This window comes from Rhinoraja longicauda, chromosome 26 (assembly GCF_053455715.1).
Source record: "Rhinoraja longicauda isolate Sanriku21f chromosome 26, sRhiLon1.1, whole genome shotgun sequence".
Classification (NCBI taxonomy): domain Eukaryota; kingdom Metazoa; phylum Chordata; class Chondrichthyes; order Rajiformes; family Arhynchobatidae; genus Rhinoraja; species Rhinoraja longicauda.
The window spans coordinates 9,733,208-9,749,958 of NC_135978.1; the positions used below are offsets into that span (position 1 = coordinate 9,733,208).

The window sequence follows — 16,751 nt, forward strand, 5'->3', positions numbered from 1 at the left end:
TGTATGGAATTTGTACGTTCTCCCCGTGACCTACGTGGGTTTTCTCCGGGAGTTCCGGTTTTCTCCCACACTCCAAAGACGTACAGGTTTGTAGGCTAATTTTCTTCGGTAAAATTGCAAATTGTCCGTAGTGCGTGTAGGATAGTGTTGGTGTGCGGGGATCGCTGGTCGGCGCGGACCCGGTGGGCCGATGTACTTGGAGACAGGAAGACTAGTGTGGGAGAACTGGGAAGGGGGAGGGGAAAGAGAGGGACAGAGGAGCTATCTAAAGTTAGAGAAATCAATGTTCATACCGCTGGGGTGTAAGCTGCCCAAGCGAAATATGAGGTGCTGTTCCTCCAATTTGCGGTGAGCCTCATTATGACAATGGAGGAGATCCATGACAGAAAGGTCGGACTGGGAGTGGGAGGGGGGAGTTGAAGTGCACTGTATCTCTAAGCTAAACTAAACACAGGTGTTTGAGATACAAATCTGCTCGTAGGAGGTTTATCATCTACTGTTGACAGCGAATAAACCTCTTACATACTAGCATGCTTCACAGCGTGAAGAGAGTGATTCGGGTTATTTATGTGTGTAACAGATTGAATGCCTCATTGGAACCAACTTGGTGCTACTGTACACAAACTCGGTGCTACACAGCTGAATTTAGTGGTCAACAATTCAGGTCAATGGTTTTTCACCAAACGATCGATGTTTATTGAATACAAAGATTTTTCCTTTCATACATATCTAAACATACCCATTTCACTTTGGCGTAGTGATGTATGCGTAGTTAGATTAAAGTAATTAGCTAAATGTGTCTAATTGCTTTTACATATTTTTAATTTTCCCATGTAATTATAGCTATTTAAATGTCACTACAGTAACTTCATGGATACTTTGGCAAGTAAATTACTATAATGGATACAACACATAAATTAGTAGTGCTAATGTTGAGCTGAAAAAAAATCCTTGTTATGAAACATACTGAACATGTGGGGAAAAAAAATCAGTGACTACGTTTTATTTTATCAAGTTACTGTTTAATTTTTTTAAGCAATCAGGGGTTCAGTTTTCATCAACATTGACTGTCTGTAAACCTTTGCGTGATGTAACAGGAACATAGGTTACCAATGTGTAGAGTTTGTTCGGTGAGCCCTCATCCTCATTATGTTTTCTAGACAAACGCACTCTAATGCGATATGGAACATTCCTTACTCCTTTAGCCCAAACAGCCTTGTTTAGACGAGTATCAAACGCAGGCTCGGCGATCGTTTCGCTCAACACCTTTGCTCAGTCCGCCTTAACCAACCCGATCTCCCGGTGGCTCAGCACTTCAACTCACCCCTCCCATTCCCAGTCTGACCTTTCTGTCATGGGCCTCCTCCATTGCCATAGTGAGGCCCACCGCAAATTGGAGGAACAGCACCTCATATTTCGCTTGGGCAGCTTACACCCCAGCGGTATGAACATGGATTTCTCTAACTTTAGTTAGCTCCTCTGTCCCTCTCTTTCCCCTCCCCCTTCCCATTTCTCCCACTAGTCTTCCTGTCTCCAACTACATCCTTTCTTTGTTCCGCCCCCTCCCCTGACATCAGTCTGAAGAAGGGTCTCGATCCGAAACGTCACCCATTCCTTGTCTCCTGAGGTGCTGCCTACACCCGCTGAGTTACTCCAGCATTTTGTGATACCTTGTTTGGACGAGTATCAATGCGGACATCAGGGGTCCCCATTTCCTTCACAGCAACTTTTCGGATCTCCTTAATGGCGCGTGGAGCACGTCGCTTAACGCCGATACCGTGGATGGGCTTGTGCACATTTATCGTGTATTACCTGGTCAACACCTCGTTGATGGCAGAACGACCTTACTTTTTCTCTCCTCCTTTCTTTGCTGGGGCCATTCTGCCGGGGAAATGTCGGAGTACTCATCAGACAGGACGGCATCTGGCGAGAGTGAAGTATCACATATCATGCATCAAATGTCACATATCTGGTATGGCTTGAGTTTTTTTTGAATCTGATACTCACCTGCCCAGAAAATTATCTCCATTTAGTGGCATGAAACATGCTCAATAATAATCGTGGGTTGAATTTTGAAGGCACCGTGTATGATATATTCAAGAGAGAGTTAGATATAGCTCTTAGGGGTAAAGGAATCAAGGGACATGGGTTACTGATTTTGGATGATCATATTGAAAGGCGATGCTGGCTCGAAGGGCCAAATGGCCTACTCCTGCACCTATTTTCTATGTTTTTCTTTGTGTCTGCTGCCCTTGTCCTTACAGATGATAGATGTTGTAGGTTTGGGAGGTGCTCTCAAGGTATTGACAAGCAAATGCAATGCATTCTTTCAATGAAATGCAAGGTATTCATGGTGCACTGACGGAGAAGAAATTGAGGGTGGTGGATGCGGTGTTGATTCCATGACCCAGAGCACCAAGTGCTGGTGGATCTGAGTGGGTCTAGCAGCACCTGTAGACTTATCTATCTGTAGAGGTCTGAAGAAGGGTCTCGACCTGAAACGTCACCCATTCCTTCTCTCCCGAGATCCTGCCTGTCCCGCTGAGTTACTCCAGCGTTTTGTGTCGAGCATCTGTACAGGAATGGACAGACGACGTTTTGGGTCAAGACCCTTTTTCAGACTCAGGTCTTCGGAATCAAGTGGACCACTTTATCTTGAGTGGTGTGGAGCATCTTGAGTACAGTTGGGTTCGCCCTCACCTGGACAAGTATCAGGTTATTCCATCATAGTCCTGACTTGCACCTTGTAGATAGTGAAACAGCACTGGGGAGTCAAGAGTTGAGGCAATACACACAAGACAACCAGCTCCTGACAACTTTAGACTTTAGATACAGTGTGAAACAGGCCCTTTTCTGGAAAAAAAACCTGTTCCGCACATGTCCTTTAATCTTTGCCCCTCTCACCTTAAAGCTATGCCCTCTAGTATTTGATGTTCCCTTCCTGTGAAAAGGATTCTTTTTTTTTTTTTTTTTTTAATAAAATTTTATTGGGGATAGGTACATAACCTGTTTACATCTTTACAGTCATACATTTTTGAATTGATAACATTGTCAATTATTATTATATACCTTTTACCCCTTTTTTTAAATTTATTTTATATAAACTAAATAAAGCTAACGAAGTAGATGAAGTGAAGAAAGAAAAGAGAGAGAAGAAAACTAAAAACAAAAACCAATTTAAAAGAAAAAATAACTAAAAACAAAAAAAAAAAAAAATAAAAAAATAAAAATAAGGAAAAAATTAGTTAAAGAAGAATGGAAAAATTTATTAAAATAACAAAAACTTCATTCGAGATATATTCGTACATTCCAAATTATAGCATTTCATTCATTCTTTAGTCCGAGTGCTAGTCAGGTTCCTGTGCTGAACTATTCTGACCCTTTAAGTAATCAATAAAAGGAGACCATGTTTCAATGAATACTTCCTGTTTGTCCAACAGGGAAAATCTGATTCTTTCCACGTTTAAGGTCTCCGTCATTTCTATAATCCACATTTTAATTGTGGGGGCCGTAGGGCCTTTCCAAAATTTTAGAATTAATTTTTTTCCTGTTATTAAACTATAATCAATAAAGTTTTTTTGTGTTGTTCTGAATGTTTTATTTAATTCTAATTCTAATATTCCGAGTATAATTAATTTTGGATCTGGGTCCAATTGTGTGCTGGTTATTTTAGATATTATACTAAAAATATTTACCCAAAATTTTTTAATTTTTATACAGTTTGCAAACATATGAGATAATGTAGCTTCTAAATGTTGACATTTATCACATTTAGGTGAAATATGTTGGAAAATTTTATGTAGTTTTGTTTTGGAATAATGTAACCTATGTAATACTTTAAATTGTATTAGAGAATGTCTGGCGTTTAGTGAACACTGATCTATATGTTGCAAACTTTCTTCCCAAGTATCTTTCGTTATTACTTGATTTAATTCTTTTTCCCATTTTTGTCTATATAAATCCGTAGAAGGCATGTCACTGTCTAATAAAATATTATATATATAAGATATTAATTTTTCTGTATTAGGATGTTTGTTCCAACATTCGTCAAGAATTTCTGAATTTCTAATTTGAAAATTTTGGGAGTTCGACTTTACGTAATCTCTAAGTTGAAGATATCTGAAATAATCATTTCCACGAAGACCATAAATCTGTTGCAACTCCTGAAATGTCAGAAAGGTGCCTTCCTTATAAAGTTGTCCCATATTTTTAATTCCATAATTCTTCCACTGTGTAAAACCCCGGTCTAACCATGAAGGCTTAAACAAAGGATTATTCACAATTGGAAGAAAAAGCGATAAATTATCTAGTTTTAATGTCTTTTTTAATTGTTTCCAAATTCGTATAGCACTAAATATTATAGGGTTTTCCCTATAAATTTTTTTGTTTAATTTAGACGTGGCAAATAATATCGAACCAATATCAAAAGGCAAACAATCTTCCTTTTCCATTTTTAACCAGTCTGGTTGAAGATCTATTTCTTCCAACCAGAAATTCATATTTTTAATATTAACTGCCCAGAAATAAAACAAAAAATTGGGTAAAGCCAGGCCTCCATTTATTTTTGATTTACACAAGTGTCTTTTATTTATCCTATGATTCTTATAATCCCAGATGAAATCATTAACAATAGAGTCCAATTTTTTAAAAAAGTTTTTTGTCAAATATATCGGAATTGTCTGAAAAAGGTATAATATTTGCGGTAAAAAAATCATTTTTATGGCATTAATTTTGCCTACCATTGAGATGGGGAGTGTTTTCCAGTATTGAATATTCTTATGTAGTTTGTTCAGTAACGGGGGGAAGTTTGCTTTAAATAATGATGTATATATCTTAGTTACATAGATACCTAGATATTTAAATTTTTCATTTACTATTTTAAATGGAAATTGTTGTATTATCTGTTTGTTATGTTCCCTTATTGGCATAATTTCGCTTTTATTCCAATTTATTCTGTATCCTGAAAGTGATCCAAATTGGGTTATTAGCTTTAATAAGTTTGGAATACTAATTTCTGGTTTTGTGATGTAAATTAATACGTCATCAGCATATAGAGAAATTTTGTTCTCTGTGTCCTTTGTGTTATATCCATGTATTTCCGGATGCCCCCTAACTCTTTCTGCCAGTGGCTCAATAGCAAGCGCAAATAATAATGGGGATAACGGGCATCCTTGTCTACAACCTCTAGCTAGGCTAAATTTCGATGACAACCTTTGGTTTGTAAATATTCTAGCCGTGGGATTTGTATATAACAGTTTTATCCATGTACAGAATTTCTCCCCTAGCTGCATATTTTCCATCACCAAAAATAAATAAGACCATTCAACCTGATCAAATGCTTTTTCCGCATCTAGTGAGATTATTGCTAGATCTTCATTAATAATTCTCTTGGAATATATAATATTAAATAATCTTCTTAGATTATAGTATGAGTATCGTTTCTGAATGAAGCCTGTTTGGTCAGGGTGTATTAATTTATTCATCACCGTACTTAATCTATTCGCTAGTATTTTAGTTAAAATTTTTTGATCTGTATTTAAAAGTGCAATTGCTCTGTATGATCCCGGGTCTTCCGGATCTTTATCAGCTTTAGGAATCAGTATTATTATAGATTCATTTAAAGTATCTGGAAGTTTCTGTTGAGTATATATATACTCATACAGTCTATGTAAACGTGGGCTAAGCAAATCATAGAATTTTTTATAAAATTCGGAGCCTAAACCATCTGGTCCTACTGCTTTACCGTTTTTTAAAGAACCAATAGACTCCTCAATATCCTTTATCGTAATCTCCCTTTCTAATAATTCTCTATCGTTTGAATCTAAACCTTTTAAATTACATTTTTTTAAAAAGTCTGCTATTCCTTCTGATTGTGCTACGGTTTTAGTTGAATAAAGGTTCTGATAATATTGAAGAAATCTATCATTTATGTCCTTGGGCATTTTTAATAATTCTCCTGTCTCTGTTCTAATTTTATGAATTATTTTTTCCCCTTCCATTTTTCGTAATTGACGTGCTAATAGTTTTTGTGGTTTGTCTCCAAATTCAAAATGTAATTGTTTTGTTTTTTGATAAAGTTTTATTACTTGTTCTGAATACATTTTATTTAATTTATATTTCAATACAGCAATTTTATTATGTTTTAAAGTAGATGGCATTCTCGCATTTTCTATATCTAGTTGTTTAATTTCACTTTCCAATGTATGTTGCTTAATCCTGTTCTCTTTATTATAAAATGCTTGAGCAGAAATTAATGTACCTCGAACATACGCTTTAAACGTTTCCCACATAAGAGAAATAGGTGTGTCAGGGTTGTCATTTACCTCCAAAAATATTTGAATCTGTTTAATAATATATTCCTGGGATGACTTTTCGTTCAAAATTTGTGGGTTAAATCTCCAATATGCTTGTTTCTCGGACATTCCATTTAATTTAATCATGAATGTTACAGGTGCATGATCCGAAATTATAATGTTATGGTATTTTGAATTATAAATAAATGGAATAAACGTAGAGTCAACTAAAAAATAATCTATTCTTGAGTATGTTTTGTGTACTGGTGAGTAAAATGAATATTCCCGTCCAGTTGGGTTTTCTATTCTCCAGACATCCTTAATATTAGTGGTATTAATAAATGAATTTAAAAATACACTTGATTGAGATTTTATTTTTTTTTGCATTGATGATCTATCTAAGTATGGATCTAATGTACAATTGAAGTCTCCTCCAATTATTAATTTATATTGTGTGAATTCAGGAATATTATTAAATGTTTTATTAAAGAACATAGGGTTATCAAAATTAGGCCCGTAAACATTAAGAAGAATCACTTTTTCTCCATTTAATTCTCCAACTAATATAATATATCTGCCATCAATATCCACTATTGTTGAGGAGTTCTTAAAAGGTATTCCTTTACGAATTAGTATTGCAACTCCTCTAGACTTGTGGGAAAAGGAGGAGTGATATGATTCAGCAATCCACTTAGCTTTAAGTCTATGTTGAGATTCCTTCTTGAGATGTGTTTCTTGAAGAAATATTATATCAGTTTTGATTAAATTTAGATGTGCCAAAACTTTACCTCTCTTAATTGGTTCATTGATTCCCTTGACATTCCAACTACAAAATGTTATTCCCTGACCCCCACTTGTCATATTAATGTCTTGCATATTGTTTCTAAGGTGGTCTATAACCGATCAGAAGGTACAACACACAGAACCTGACCCTGCTCCCGAACCTCAAATAGATGAATTTAAAATCATATACAACGCTCTTCCGAACACATCTCCTTGTATTTGTCTTATTTTCCCATTCTAACATTAAGTTACAAAAATATTTAAAAAGAGAAAAGTGATAGAGTTGGTTAATATAGGGTGAAAGAAAAGAAACTACCTCTACAATTAGTGTAGTTAGTGATAGCCACACTAACGTGGCTAGAATTCTAAAGACTTCCGTAGCCTTTGTAAAAAAAAAAAATTCTAGCTCCGTGCGCAAAGAAAATAAAGGGTTATTTCTAACATTCATATATCTTCTTTGGGAGTAACAAACTTATTTACATACCCATACATACACACACACGATATACCCCTATATATATATATACATACCCATATGTATGCATACATAAGCACATAACCTCTACATATCTCTACCTATCATATTAATTTTTCCACTAAATCTATCATAAATTTAATTTTAAATTGAAAAGTAAAGAGAAAAACGGTCAAACTTTATTATGACTTAGGCTAATTTACCTCTTGCATATCTTCCTAAATAATATAATTGTGTAATTCATTTCTATGTTAATCGAAGACTATTGATTATTCATCATTGTTATCAATCATATACAGTATTAAATTTATATGATTTATGTTAATGTTAATAATTTTATTAATAATTTTTAGTGGTAATATAAATATTTAATAAATATTGGTTATTACATATATAGTTATATATGAGTATACAGATAATAATAATGATTAGTAAACAGAAAAAACAGAAAAGACACGGTTTTCTCCAATGTCCTCCATCCATTTCGGTTTCCGGATCTCCTCAAAGCTCTTGAAAAAACTTTAAAGGTCTTTTTAGATCTGGCGGGACTCCTAAAGGGTAATGTAAATTCTTCAGTCTGTCATGTTTCCGACTTCTTTAGCGTATTCCATTGCTTTTTCATGGTCTGTAAAAAAGTGTACCTTGGACTTGTAGGAGACTCTTAGTCTTGCGGGATAAAGCAAGCTGTATCTCAGATCAGGTACCTTCTTCAAAATTCTCTTTGTCTCAATGAACTGCACTCTTTTCTTGTGAACTTCTACCGGATAATCGCGGTAAATACTGAATCTCGCACCTTCAAAAAGGAGCTGTCCGCCTCGAACCATTTTCCTCATTATATCATCCAATTCATGATCCAATTGCACCTTTACAATAATTTGTCTTGGGTGGGCATCATCCTGTATACGTTTTTGCTGCACTCTATGGGCTCGACCGAGTAAAGGTTTATGATCCAATTTTAAGGCTTTATGTAAAAGGTCTGCCACAAAATCCCGAGTACCCATTTCTTTCTCACCTCCTTCTTTCACCCCTACAATCCTTAGATTCTTACGTCTTTGCCGCCCCTCCAAATCGGTACATTTCTCATTTAATTTGATCACCATATCTGAGAGGCGTTGGTTTTCAGTAAGGAGTCGACTTGCCATTCCCTCATTTGACGTCGCCCATTTCTCCAGTTCGGTTAACGCTATTTGATGTTGACCAAGTTCATAATGAACGGGGTCCATCTCCGTTTTAACCTTCGTTTCCACCAAAACCAGCCTGGCTTCCAGTACTTCCATTTGCGCTTTGACCTCTTCCTCCCTCGTCCTCTTCCAACTTTCCAGCATGAGCTGAACGGTAGAAAGCATTTCTGTTTTAAATTCCGACCTAAAAGAGTCAAGTTTCTCACCAAAGGTTTTTAATTCGGCAGCAAGAAAAGTTTTAAAATCCTCCATTTCGGACTTTTTCATTCTCTTCGAAGGGTCTTCCTGGGCCCTCGTTGTAATTGAGGCCGAGGCCTCTAAAGGGCCTTCCTCTTCCATCTGCGGTTTTTTACCGGTTTTTTTTTGTCCCCCACGGGGGGGGGGGCTGCGTTGTAACGACATATCTTAAAGTCGCGCGCCTGATGACGTCACGCAGGCAGCCGTTCAGATTGCGATCGCTGCAGGTAAAACCCAGATTTCTCCCGTTTTTTTTTCCCTCGGCACGGAGCTAGTTGGCGCTGGACTCAAGCCTCCATAGCGCCACCGGAAGTCCGTGAAAAGGATTCTGACTGTCTACCATATTTGTGCCTCTCATAATTTTAAATACTTCTGTCTGGTCTCTCTGCAACCTCCGGCGTTCCAGAGAAAACAATCTAAGTCTGTCCAACCTCTCCCTGTAGCTCATACCCCCTAATTCATGCAGCATTCTGGTAAACCTCCTCTGCACTCTTTCCAAAGCCTCTACATCCTTCCTATGATGGGACGACCAGAACTGCACACAATACTCCAAATACGGCCAAACGAAAGTCCTACAAAGCTGCATCATGACTTCCTGACTCTTATACTCAATGTCATAAAACATAGGAACATAGAAAATAGGTGCAGGAGGAGGCCATTTGGCCCTTCGAGCCAGCACCGCCATTCATTGTGATCATGGCTGATCATCCACAATCAGTAACCTGTGCCTGCCTTCTCCCCATATCCCTTGATTCCGCTAGCCCCTAGAGCTCTAACTCTCTTTTAAATTCATCCAGTGAATTGGCCTCCACTGCCTTCTGTGGCAGAGAATTCCACAGATTCACAACTCTCTGGGTGAAAAGTTTTTTCTCATCTCAGTTTTAAATGGCCTCCCCTTTATTTTTAGACTGTGACCCCTGGTTCTGAACCCCCCCCCAACATTGGGAACATTTCTCCTGCATCTGGCTTGTCCAGTCCTTTTATAATTTTATACGTTTCTATAAGATCCCCCTCTCATCCTTCTAAATTCCAGTGAATACAAGCCCAGTCTTTCCAATCTTTCCTCATATGACAGTCCCGCCATCCCGGGGACTAACCTCGTGAACCTACGCTACACTGCCTCAATAGCAAGGATGTCCTTCCTCAAATTAGGAGACCAAAACTGCACACCCATAGACCAAAACTGCACACAATAGACCAAACTGAACACAATGTCCTGACATATGAAAGCATTTATACCATGTGCCTTCCTCACCAGTCTACCTACTAGTGTTGCCACTTTTAGGGAGTTATGGACTTGGACCCCAAGATCCCGCTCTACATCAATGTTGTTAAGGGTCATGACATTAATTGTATATTCTCCTCTTACATTTGACTTTCATAAGTGGAGCATCTCACATTTGCTTCACTTAAACTCCACCTGCCATTTCTCCACCCATTTCTGTAGCTGATCTATGCCCCCTGTAGATTTTGACAGCCTTCCTCACAGTTTGCGACCTCAGCAATCTTGGTGCCATCTGCAAACTTACTGACCAACTCATATACATTTATGTCCAAGTCATTTATATATATATCATAAACCGCAGAGGTCCCAGCCCTGACCCCTGCATAAGTCCACTGGTCACAGACCTCCAGCATGAATATTGTCAATCCACCACGACCCTCTATCTTCTATCGGTAAGCCAGTTCCAAATCCATATGACCACATCGCTACTAATCCCGTGCATCTTACTTTCTGGACCAGCCTGACATTGGGGGCTTTATCAAATGCTCTACTATACGCCATACAGATAACATTCACCTCCCTATCTTCATCGATTACCTGCATCACCTCCTCATAAAACCCAATCAAGTTAGTAGGACACGACTTGTCGGGTACAAATACGAGCTGACTGTCCCTAATTGACCCATTCTCTTTCAAATGGGAGTAAATCCTACCCCGAAGAATCCACTCTGATAATTTCCTTACCACTGACATGACTTGCACCAGCCTGCAATTCACTGGATTCTCCCAGCTTCCTTTCTTAAATAAAGGAACAACATTAGCTCCCCTCCCGTCCTCCAGGATATATAAGGAAGTGTTTCAGGAAACTAAAATCACGTCTGAATGAAGAAATTAATTTATGGCATTTCAAGAGAGACGGGAATCTGAAGTGGAATATATGAGCGCGCTAGGAAAGCACTATCTTGGTCCAATTAACCATTGCTCCCAATTTCAGAACAATTGTAAGAGCTCAACTGTAATAGTTGAAGAGAATGCAACACATGACTAAACACTCTCAATACACTTTTACTTTGCGGGCATAGAACACGGATTAGATAAATTAAACTCAGATAATAAAAGGAAGTAAACATTTATGACTTGATTGCTTTTGGGTAATGTGTTGGAGAACTGGTTTGCACCATCTTTCAATTAACGTATCATGCAATTGTCCAGGAATTTATAGCTCTCCAGTTCTTATCCCTTTTGACATCTTCTATTCTTGCTACGGTTTGAAGATGCTTAATAAGTGCAAAGATTAATAATAGAAGCCACAACTACTTAAAGTGTTTTAATAAAGGGAGAGGAGCAAATGGCACCTGTAAATTATTTGGGTGGATTAGCGTCAGCATGTTGTAAATTGACAGGTTATTATAAATAAATAAAGTCATGCAATTCATAGATTGATCATCCTCCCATTCATCTGACTGCTCGGGTTGTGGACTCGAAGGACCAACGCTAATTTTGTGATCTTGGAGAGACTCTAACCATTTGCCTGGTCAGACATCTTCCTGATCAAAGATAGACATGAAAAGCTATAGTAACTCAGCGGGTCAGGCAGCATCTCTGGAGAGAAGGAATGGGTGACGTTTTGGGTCGAGACCCTTCCTCAGACTGAGGAATGGTCTCGACCCAAAAAACATCACCCATTCCTTCTACCGAAGATAAACACAAAAAGCTAGTGTAACTCAACGGAACAGGCAGCATCTCTGGAGAGAAGGAATGGGTGATGTTTCGGGTCGAGACCTTTTCTCAGACTGAGGAAGGGTCTCGACCCGAAAAACGTCACCCATTCCTTCTCTCCAGAGATGCTGCCTGTCCCGCTGAGTTATTCCAGCTTTTTGTGTCTATCTCCGGTTTAAACCAGCATCTAGAGTTCCTTCCTACATGTCTTCCCGATCAAGATGACCACAAATCCAACGACCCCTCTCGATGGCCGAGCCAAAGAGGAGCATGAAGTGCAGAGAGGAATATTGAAAGCGGAGAAGAGGATTAAAGGCCGAAACGCTGTGGTTTGATTCTTCTTTCCTAGTTTTCGAGTGGATAGAGTGCATGTTCGTCACCAGGCGAAAGATCAGTATTGTAACGAGGCAGTTACAAGGAACTGCAGGTGCTTGAGCAGAACACAAAGTGCTGGAGTAATTCAGCGAGACAAGCAGCATCTGCGGAGCAGATGGAGAGGCAAGGTTTTGGGTCAGGACTCTTCTTCAGACTGTAGCGGAGGGGAGAAAGCCGGAAAAGCGGTGAGGGTGGGACAATGCCTGGAGAGTGATAGGTGGTTACAGGTGAGAGGGATTTGTTTGGCAGGCGGCTGGAGTAAATGACAAAGGCTGGAGATGAAAAGGGCATTCTATGGAGTGGGATAAGGAGTGCAGAGGAGTGAGATGTAAAGCCAGAAAGAGGAATAGAATATAGGTGCAAGGGGATGGGGGGAGAGAAACATAGAAACATAGAAAATAGGTGCAGGAGTAGGCCATTCGGCCGTTCGAGCCTGCACCGCCATTCAATATGATCATGGCCAATCATCCAACTCAGTATCCCGTACCTGCCTTCTCTCCATACCCCCTGATCCCTTTAGCCACAAGGGCCACATCTAACCCCCTCTTAAATATAGCCAATGAACTGGCCTCAACTACCTTCTGTGGCAGAGAATTCCACAGAATCACCACTCTCTGTGTGAAGAAATGTTTTCTCATCTCGGTCCTAAAAGACTTCCCCCTTATCCTTAAGCTGTGACCCCTTGTTCTGGACTTCCCCAACATCGGGAACAATCTTCCTGCATCTAGCCTGTCCAACCCCTTAAGAATTTTGTAAGCTTCTATAAGATCCCCCCTCAATCTTCTAAATTCCAGCGAGTACAAGCCGAGTCTATCCAGTCTTTCTTCATATGAAAGTCCTGCCATCCCAGGAATCAATCTGGTGAACCTTCTCCAGATTGGGGTGGGGAAGATGGGATGAGGTAGTGGGAGAAATGGGTGTGCTCCGGGGTGGGGAGGGGGGAAAGAAGGGGTGGAGGTATTACTTAAAATTGTAACAAGGGAGCCTAGTTTTTCCTGTGGTTCAAGTTGATGGGAACTGCCGCTCACCTGTTCTGTCTGGGGTGGATGTCGGTGATACCAAGCCAATGTGTTCAATGTCAGAGTTTTCAGCTTCCTGCCTGCCACACAGTTCCCATCGGAACACAAAGATGAGAGTTAGCCGATGTTGTTTAACCACTGCAAAATAATTCCATTTGCAAAGACTGATGCTTAAATGCAATCACGCCGGGATTCGGGGCACATCCTCAAGCACATAATTCCTCCCAATAGCTGAGTTTCAATTTCAACAGGGGATCAGCCATGTCAAGTGAAGATGAGGGGATTTTCCCCAAGCACAGACAGATCGTAAGCTGCAAACGCAGGAGGAGTGTACAACAGTTCAATTAAATCGACCGCTTTTCATCTCAGCCGAAAAATAATCCTTGATAACAGAAACTTAAAAGAGGGGGAAAAATGTGACGTTAAAGAAATGATTTAATTGCAATTTGCTTTAATTACATTTTGGCTTATGGAGCACAGATTCCAAGGAAACCCAAGAGTGTACATTCACTTGGTTAATAGATCCCAAGCACTTGGAGAACTTCAATGCGTAATCCTTTAAGTCAAAGGCCGTTTCATGTACAGAAGAATTACTTTCTTGCCTCAGGCCATATTGCGTGTGATTTGCTTCATATAAAATTTCTAGCTGCAACCTGATTTTGGTTTAGAACTTAAGTACTGTTTGAATGCAAACATTTGCGATCGTTTCCGTACAGTGAAAAATCTGACTTTCAAATTTATTACAGCAATGGTGATAAACGTAACATATTTGCAGAAACATAAAAAGCTAAATTCTCTTTCGCCAAATTTCGCTCATTTTCTGACTCTTATTCTGGATCATCATTAATATATCTCACCATTGTTTATGAAGTGCCCTAAGACATCCTGATATTAAGTGTATGACACTCATTCATAATTAACAGGACTCCTTTCAGGGGGGGCAGGTTTGGCTTAAGGTGGAAACTGGAGTAGATTGGGTTTGTTCTCTCCGGAGTTTGGACAAAAGAAAGGAGATCTTATAGAAGCTTACAAAATCCTTACAAGCTAGAAGCCCAATGGAAGCTTCTGCTGGCTGTGAGGTCTGTGACAAACTGAAAATAAAGAGTAGGCCATAAAGGAGGCATCATTTCTTCAGGCAGTGGGCAGTCCATCTATGGAATTCTCTAATCCGAAGGGCTGTGAAGCTCAGTCATTGGGGTAATTCAAAATAGAGATTGATACATTTTCTGATTATGTGGAGAATGAGGGCATATAAAGAAAAAGAGTCCGAAAATGAGCCATGTTCTAAATCAATGCCAATGCAGGCTCAAAGGGCGAAATGATCCAATCCTGCTCTTAAACCTCTTGGACCAAGAGATGTGCAGGAAGGGACTGCAGATGCTGGTTTATACTAAAGATAGACACAAAAGGCTGGAGTAAATCAGCGGGTCAAGTGGCATCTCTGGAGAAAAGGAACAGGTAACACTTGGGGTTGGAACCCTTCTTCAGACCAAGAGATTGCATGCAACCAAATCACTGTACTTTTGCTCTCCACCAACAAATAAATCAAGCAAGAAAGAATGCAGGTCTGAGGAAGTGTTTTAATGTTAACATCATCATAAGTTCAATTGAATTCACAGCGTGAACCGACATAGATATAAATATAGATGTGCTTGTTACTGAAATTACCTCCGTAAAAATATCACAACTGACGAGAGAAAAATATGACATTTTATAATCTCCTTGTTGTCATAATAACTATAAGATTACTTTCTAATTTTGTTCAGATCAAACACTTGGCTTTTAAGCTGATTTACAAATGTAGAAGCAATTAACCTAATTTCCCCAAATGCCGGAGATAATTATCCATCACTTGCAAACAAGGCTAATGTTAAGGGTTGTCATATTCCAGGAACCTTTCGCTACTTCTGCTTGGAAAGGAGATCGATTTAAGTAGCACCCACGATTTTTTGCTTTTAGCTTGAAGACAAATTTCCATCCATATTGTCAGCAAGTTGACAACTTCAGCAAGTGTGTAGAATCATAATCATACTTTATTAGCCAAGTATGTTTTGCTACATACAAGGAATTTGATTTGCCATACAGTCATACCAATAAAAACCAACAGGACACACAAAATACATTTTAACATGCACATCCACCACAGCGACTCCTCCACTTTCTTCACTGTGATGGAAGGCGAAAAAAAAAGTTCAATCTCTTCCCTTCTTTGTTCTCCCGTGGTCGGGGGCCTCGAGCCTTCCGTTGATGGGACGATCTTGTCTCCCGTAGCCCCGGTCGGGCACTCCGCATCGGGGCGATCAAGCTCCTGCATCGGGGGGATCTCAGCTCCCCCGCGCCGGGAGATCAGACCCCGGGTCGGGGCTAGTCGAACCTCCTGCGACTTTGGAGCTTCCCGATATCAGTCTCTACCCGAGACTGCGAGCTCCTCGATGTTGGAATCCGCAGCCAGTTGGAGCGTCGATCCCAGGCAAGAGATCGCAGGCTCCGATGGTAAGTCCACGGCCCCGCGGTGGAGCTCAAAGTCAGTCTCGAGCAAGGCCGCCAGCTCCATGATGTTAGGCCGCAGACCGACCGGAGATACGATCCAGAAAAAATCGCATCTCCGGCAAGGTAAGAGATTGAAAAAAGTTTTCCCCTCCCCCCTCCCCCTCCCCACCCCCCCCCATAAAACAAATCAGAGAACATTAACACAAACTTTTAAAACACACAAAAAATAATTAAAAAGACGAAAAGACAGACAGACCGTTGGCGAGGCTGCCATCGCTGACGGCGCCACCCGGTGGAATGGAGAAGTGCAGAGAGATTCATCACCACATCCCACCTCCAAAATCCACATTGAGCTTGTTGCAATTGCCCTGCAGTTCAACTAGAGAACCTGCTCATGGTTCCTGGGCCTGATTAGGCTGAATTAAAACAACTTTTAGGTGATTCGATTTAGTAATCTTTTTTAATAATTCTTTAAACGTCAGTTTTAAGAGTTTTTAAACTGCTTTTGAATGTCAGAGACCTTGGGAGGAAATTAAGGATTTGACTCCTCTGTCAGATTTAGTTTGGCTTAGTTTATTGTCACATGTACAGTGAGAAGATTTTTCGTTGCATGCAATCCAGTTAGCAGAAAGACTATACGTGATTATAATGAAGCCGCCCACTGTGTACACATGCAGGATAAAGGGAATAAATGCTGCTGTTGGAGAACTGGTTTAAGAGAGTGGAGCGATGGTTATGATGATTGCAGATCCACTTCTGTGGCCAGCGTGCAGAGAGTAGCCTGGCTTGGGCGCTATTAGGGTGGGGATAAGTCCAATGTATTTCCAATACTGTTAGTTTTGAGTTGATTGACTAGTGTTTGAAGTTTAACTGGCATAAAATAAGAAACGATACCAGGAGCAAGCCGAAAGCCCCACTCAAACTAGCTCCAATGTTTAATCGATCATGAGAATC

General features: G+C 39.7%; 1 protein-coding gene and 1 pseudogene across 2 annotated transcripts in view; one reads left to right on the plus strand and one right to left on the minus strand.

The window, feature by feature from the left end:
* Positions 1 to 16,751, plus strand: part of galnt17 (polypeptide N-acetylgalactosaminyltransferase 17) — a 314,798-nt gene that overhangs the window by 225,312 nt on the left and 72,735 nt on the right. The gene's annotated exons all lie outside the window — the stretch shown is intronic.
* LOC144606284 (large ribosomal subunit protein eL31-like) lies at positions 1,048 to 1,880 on the minus strand (annotated as a pseudogene). The gene is made up of 2 exons (XR_013548933.1): positions 1,671 to 1,880; positions 1,048 to 1,215 (listed from the first exon to the last, which is right to left on the minus strand). The product of XR_013548933.1 is annotated as a large ribosomal subunit protein eL31-like (transcript).